The sequence below is a fragment of the Otolemur garnettii genome, unplaced genomic scaffold (genome assembly GCF_000181295.1).
Source record: "Otolemur garnettii isolate 467f Iridium unplaced genomic scaffold, OtoGar3 scaffold00003, whole genome shotgun sequence".
Taxonomy (NCBI): domain Eukaryota; kingdom Metazoa; phylum Chordata; class Mammalia; order Primates; family Galagidae; genus Otolemur; species Otolemur garnettii.
The window spans coordinates 3,871,300-3,878,549 of record NW_003852398.1 but is presented as its reverse complement, the minus strand read 5'-3'; positions in this window follow the sequence as shown (position 1 = coordinate 3,878,549).

Below are 7,250 nucleotides of genomic sequence, written 5' to 3'. Positions count from 1 at the left end.
TGCTTCCTCCTGTTCTTTAAAGTTTCTGTAAAGCTGTTGGTTGTCCTGATATTACCATTCACTCTTTTTCTGGGAAATCATTTGCCTTTGTGTTATGTTGGTTTCTTTTTCTTTTCATTATTTGCCTTCCGTGTTTTCTCAGAGACTGTCCTTCAGTACTTTTCTCAGAAAGGGTGTACAAGCGGTAAATTCTTGAGATCTTGCATGCTTAAAATATCTTAGTTTATAACTTCTCACTTGGTTTGTATAGTCTGGATATAGAGGTTGAAATTCATTTTCCCCAAGATTTTGAAGTTATTTCTCCATTTTTCTCCAGCTGTTGTGAAGTCTGTTACCCTTTTATTCTTGATCTTTTTGTATGTGATGTGAGGTTTTTTCCTGTGTAGATGCTTTAAGTATCCTTTCTCTATCTTTGCTGTTCCAGAATTTCAGGGTCATGTTCTTTGGGATAGCTATTTCATCATTTGTTGAAGGCCTTTAAAAGCTGAAGACACAGATCCTGTAATTCTGTGAACTTTTCTTATTTTTGGGATAATCTTCATTTCATCATTTTATCTGCTCTCGTTTTCCTGGAATTGCTATTTCTTGGATTTTCATGTTAGGCATCTCAAATTGATTCTCTAACTTCTAAAAAATGTTTTTCTCATCTATTGCCATCTCTTTGACTTTTTAAATTTGGGGTGGAGCTATTGTAAGGGATGTCAATATCTAATCTTTTAATTTAAATATCCTTTTTATTCCTTTTACTGAAGGATTTATTTCAGCAATAATCAAACACAAATTGTTATTCTGAGCAACTCCTTGATTCTTGGCTTCTTTCAACATCATCTCTTATCCCTCAGAGGATGCTCACTGTAACTCTTTATGTTTTCTTCTGAGTCCTTCAGTATCACAGTTTGCGCTGAATTTCTTACTGTCTTGCTGTGGTTTGATCTGTTTTTCACAATGGAGGTGTTCTTTAAGATTCCAGTGATCCTCTAGCTTATATTTAAATCCTAAGAAGCTGATTAGAGGCTCTGTGTAAAAGTGAGATATATTTTACATACCCTAAAGTTCACCTTTTTACACAGTTTAGTTGCTTTTATTAATATGTATAATGGTCACATCACAACTATCTCATTCCAGAACATGTTCATCATCCCGGAGAGAAACCCTGGATCCATGAGCAGTCACTTCCCATCCCACCCTACCCCAGCCCCTGACTGCCACTAATACACTTTCCGTCGGTGTAGATTTGCCCATCCTGGAGAGTCACAGAAATAGAAGCATCCAGAATGTGGCCTTTTGTGCTTGGCTTCTTTCACTTAGCATAATGCTTCAAAAATTTATCTGTACTGTAACATGTATCAGCACTTGGTTCCTTTTGATTGTTGAGTAACAATCTTTTGTATGGATACAAAAGATTATCTATTCGTTAGTTGATAGAGTCTGTGTACTCTTTATTCTTTATTTTTTTCTATTCTTCTCTTCTTGTTTCACATCTATGTATTCTCTTCTTTCTTTTTTTTTTTTGAGAGAGAGAGTCACTCTCTGTCACTCAGCTCTAGTGCCATGGTGTCAGTCTTGCTCAGAGCAATCTCAAACTCCTGGGCTCCAGTGATCCTCCTGCTCCAGGCTCCCAAGCAGCTGGGACTATAGGTGCCTGCCACAACTCCTGGCTGAATTTTCCATTTTTAGTAGAGATGGGGTATCACTTTGCTCGGGTTGGTCTCCAACTCCTGAGCTCAAGTGATCCTCCTGCCTTGGCCTCCCAGGGTTGCTGGGATCACAGACCTGAGCCGCCGTGTCTGGCCTATATCTATGTATTCTTTGAAGAGATTTTTCTAACAATTTCTGTTTTCTTTCTTGTTCAATCTCTATCTTTTATGAGAACTTTATGCCTCATATTCCTGAGCCTTTCTGTAGAATAATTTGTGGGTTCCTCCACGCTCACTCATAGCAACCTCAAATTCCTGGCTCAAGTGATCCTCCTGCCTCAGTCTCCCAATTAGCTGGGAGCCTTCCAACCCTGCAGGCACTTGCCTCCTCCTCACTGGGTAATTTACATTTCTCTAGGTATTTTTACTTAATATATCAGAGTTTGGGGCTATGGTTGCCTCCTGGTTTCGTGAAAGATGCAGTTTGTGCATCTTTTTCTTCTTTTTCTTGTCCTTGTGTGATTTTCAAGAGGAAAATCTTTATTCTGCCATGTTAAAACTGGAAATCCTCCTTTCGTTAGGCTGACAGCTTCTTTTAAAGTACAGTATATGGATCAGATGGTAAGTTCGTGCAGTCGGTTCACTCAGTACATATTTACCCATCACATCTGAGCACTGTGCTAGGTTCTGGGAAATGAGGCGACAATAAGAGAGTCACAGTCTCTTTCACTTTAGGGAGAGATTCAGACAAGCAAAGAGGCCAGTGCAGTGCAGTGGTGAGTGGTGAGTTTAGAGAATGAGTGCGCGTAGGTGGGAACACTTAACTTGGACTTGGAATAAGCTTTAGCTTTCCAGAACACTTTCACACATTCAAAATAATCCTGCTAAAGTTCCAAGATGAGGAAGCAGCCCTCTATCTGTCCTTCCTGGCATCCAATAACATCTTCCTTTGACGCAGAGAGGGCTCCCTGAACAGTCCCAGCTCCCTGCAGCCTCTGGGAGATAAAGATACTCAAATGCCAACATCGTTCCTGTGGGAAGTTGGCTCAGAGCCTGGTCCTTCTCTGGCTGTAGACACTGTTCCAGTGATGAAGGCTGTGGCAGGAGGCCCCTGGGCAGGGCTCAGGCTCCCAGACAGGCCTAGCCACGTGATGAGTGGCTGTGTGAACAGAAATGTGTTTTGAATCCAACCCTATTTGCCAGACTTAGTCTCAGTGCATGAATGTACCAGGAGAGGACAGAAGCCAGGGCAGGGGCCTCACTCCAGGACAGCTTGAGGTGTCAGTGAGAATACATTGGGGGATAAAAACTAAGAAACTGGGAAGTGTCATGAGCTGAGATGCGTCACATCATAGAGTGCTCCAAACACAACTGCCTTTTTTCTTTTCTTTCTTTCTTTCTTTTTTTTTTTTTGGAGACAGAGTCTCACTATGTTGCCCTGAGTAGAGTGCCATGATAGCACTGTGATAGGTTGTTGTGTCATAGCTCACCTCCAACTCCTGGGCTCAAGTGAGCCTCTTGTCTCAGCCTCCTGAGTAGCTGGGACTACAGGCACCTGCCACAACACCTGGCTGGCTACTTTGTCTTTTTCAATATTCTACTTTTATGGCTTTTCTCCTTTTCCCATGTTCCATCAATGTTAGATGACAGGGGCTCAATTCTGCATTAATATTAGCCCAGATAAGGGAGGTGGCAGGGGCCCACTGGATGCCTATGTGCTCTCGGGGCCTCTGCAGAGATGCTGAGTGGTGAGGGGCCTGGCCGGGCAGTGGGTTCCCTCTCACGTGGTAACACTGCCAAGTAAGAGAGGGAGTGGCTGCATTCTGTCTCCCTTGCAGGGCAGAAATAGACCCTGGGGGAGGATTTTTGCTGTTTGTGCCAGATTTAGCCACATGAATTAAGAAGACATTTCTAATCACGAATGTCTTATTGAAAGAAGAAGTTGCCTCATGGAGCAAGGATCCTCCTTTGCAATTTAAATGGAGAATGGAAATTGTTCTAGGCATGTTGGTCCTTCCCAGCCTTGACTCCATAATCTTAATAATTAAATAGCAACTAACTAATATCTATGGCGTGTAGACTCATTTTGCATGTATCAATTTCATCTTCAAAGCAGTTCTCAGAGGTAGGTATTCTTGTTTGCCCATTTTACAGATGAAGAGTCTGAGGCATACAGTGGTTTCCATGAAGTTTTTCTTCTTTTTTCCACAGAAGTGGTCTGGCAGGGAAAGTCACTGCATTGAAGTGGTTGAGAGCTTGGGCTCCAGTGAGCTTGGACTCCGGAGTTTATCACACTTTCTCAGCAAGTAACCTTGGGAAAGTTCCTTCCTGTTTCTGAGCTTTAGTTTTCTCACCTGTGAAATAGGCACAAGGATGGTACTTTCTTTAGGACAGTGCCCTACCTGATTTCTAGATGTTAGCCGAAACCCACCCCATGCTGTCCTTTCTTTAGACACATTTGCAAACACCATCTTCATAGTGCTCTGCTCACGTGAGTTCTTGGAAACTGTGGTTTGCATGAAGGTGTTTGACCTTGGAACCTTTACACATAACTCAGTCCTTAGGTGCCAGTGGAAAGCGTGGTTGATACTAAGGCAGGAAGGCCCGGGAGAAGGAACAGAGGGGACACAGGGCTGGAGCCAGGACCCCATGACCTTCCTTTGCCCTTCTGCTAATAAAGTGCCTTGCTTTCACCTCAGTAGCAAAAGTTTCCAGAACCTGATGATACACACCTATCATACATGTCACCAGTATGATACAGACAAGGGTCTTTGATGAAGCTTTTGTCCCTTGCTTGGTGCTTTAGCCAGGGTCCTACCCACCCTGGGGCCCTGCTGGGCAGTCCTGGCTGTGGAGGTGGCAGGAAGAGCACAGGCATTGGGAAGGGTCACACTTAGATCCGAAACCTGGTTTAGCCACTGACAAGGCAGGCACATTCAAGCCACTGGGCCCCTGTGGCCTCTAGTTTTCATCTGTGGAAGGTGGAAAGTATCATCTATGTGAAGTGCTCAGACTAATGCTTGGTACCTAATACATCAGAATGCTTGGCAAATAATTTTGATATGACACAAGTAGCAGACAAACCTGGTCTGCTCAAGTACGAGAGTATTATTATGGAGTAGTATCTCCTGCCATTTTCTTTCATTCTCTTCCCTTTTTGTAAAATTCTGCTTTTCTACAGGAAAGAGAACTAGCCTAAAAAAATGCATACATTCTTCTTTCCTAATGTATTTTATTGAGTCAATGTTTTCTTAGGAGCTCTCTGGAGACCATTTGTATCTTAATCTTCAGGAATACCTTTACTGTGAGCATCAGGGACTTCACTGAGCTAGAAGCGTCAGGACTATGTAATGAGAGGATCTGTGTGGTTTCGACCTTACCCATTAATAGTCCTAACATTTAAAAATAAATAGGCGGGGCACAGTGGCTCACACCTATAATCCTAGCACTCTGGGAGGCCGAGGCAGGTAGAGAGCTTGAGCTCAGGAGTTTGAGAGCGTCCTGCAAGAGGGAAGCCCTGTCTCTGGAAAAAAAAAAAAAAAAAAAAGCAAGGTGTTGTGACAGATGCCTGCAGTCTCAGCTACTTGGGAAGCTGAGGCAAGAGGATCACTTGAGCCCAACAGTTTGAGGTTGCTGTGAGCTATGATAACTGCACTCTACTCAGGGCAACAGAGTGTGACTCTGTCTCAAAAACAAACAGATAAACCAACCCCCCCCCCAGTAAAATAAACAAACATGAACATGAAAGAGAATATAGGATAAAATAACTTCTAGTTCTGTTCCTTCTAGTTCTAAATGTTTATTTGTTTCCCTTTTTCTACAAGAATCTATCACTTTTAGATGTCTGCCATCAAAATGTAGAATATGTTTTTATGTTTGTCCTTCTGCTTATATAATTGTCCCAAGTTGCTGGATAATCTTCATCATTATAATTTTAAATGCTTATTCAAGTGGATGTATCACAATTTACTGAGCCGTCACTGTCATTCCCATTGCCCTTTAATCATTCATAGATAAGTCTGCAGAGGCACAGAACTCCCCAAGCCTCTGCCTTAGTTTGTCCCCTTATCTCCTGAAGCTTGTTTATATTTTCACCCAGTATTGTGTTTAGGGTTATGAAGTTTCCTATATTTATTCTGAGATGAGGGAAGTAGCATGTATTTTCTTTGTCTCTAAAACCGCTCTCTGAGTATCGTGAGTAGCCTGGTCCTGCTAGGCTAGGCTGGGAGAATTGAGACGTGCTCTTGAGGCAGGTTGAAATCCAAAGCTCAATGTTGCCTTCAAGTGAGAACAAGCAGGAACTGCAGGGCTGGGAGATGGGGTCTCCGCCTGGGACCCTGCACCCCAAACCAGAGAACAGGTTTGGGGTGCAGGGTTGAGATCTTTACGAGACACTATCTGGTTTCAAGATGACCCTGGGGCAATTAGATGACAATCTACAGGCTGTAGAGTGTCTGATTCACTTTTTATTCCATTCAGTTTTATGGTTGGTTTTTCTTCCAAGAAGAGGAAGGAGGAGGGAGGGGACAGGAAAGGGAAGGGAAAGGTGGGAGGAGGAGGGAAGGTGTGCGCATAGCCATTGTTAATTAAATGCCTACTGTATGACAATCTTTTTGCCATGTGGTTCACATACATCAATGCTCAATTTTACAACAATGATCTTAGAACAACTATTTTACAAATGAGACAACTGAGGCTCAGAGAGGTCAAGCCGTTTTTTCCAAAGTCACCCAGCTATTGCATGCAGAAACCAGGTCCAAATTAAACTTGTGGGGAATCTAAGCTCTGCCCAGTCTGATCTCCCCAAGAAACTTTTAGGAGGAGGCAGACCCCAAGTTGTACTGGCAACACTCTATTCAAATCTGCCCCATCTGACTCTCCAAGGCTATGTTGTTCTTGGGGAGCCCGGCCTTTCAGGCCCCGCTGGGCAGCTCCATCATTATCGTGGTGGGGAGCTTCGCTGATCAGGACTGTGGCTCAGAACACCAAGCCTTCACTCTCCAAGGGATCCAAATGGGTTCCTCAAAGGCAGCCTTGGAAAATCAAATAGTATGGGCCTGCCGGAGCCTGGAGCACCAGGGCCAAGCCTGCCCTTCCGCCCCAGGAGGAGGAGGGAGAGGCAACGTGCAGAGGGCAGGGCGAGGGGGCCCTCCGGACCCCAGGGTTAAGGAGGCAGGGCCAGTAGCACACTCTACACTACCCTCCTTCTCCTTTGAAAAACAGTATTCGTTAGGTTAAAAAAAGCAAGCAAGTGTGAAAAAGAAATAGCATGGGGTGGGGGGATCAAACCCTCAAAACCTCAATTTCCAGATAATCTGTTAGTAGTAATAACAAAAATAATAATAAATATGTCAATGGCAAAACTGTCATTTAAACAGCAGAGAAGGAAGAAAAGAAGTAACCTCTGGGTTTCCTTCAAGAATTTTCTTTCGCATAGACCACAGACATTTAGAACATACACAAATGGGTCGCAGCCCGCGCCCCGCACGTGGCTATCTGTCGTTGGCGCGGGGATCGCTCTGGGTTCTTGGAAGGGCTGCGCAGGTGGCGCGATCTATGCCAGGCTCGTTTTAAGGTGGTTTCACGGCGGGCGCTGATTTTTGTCTGTTTCAG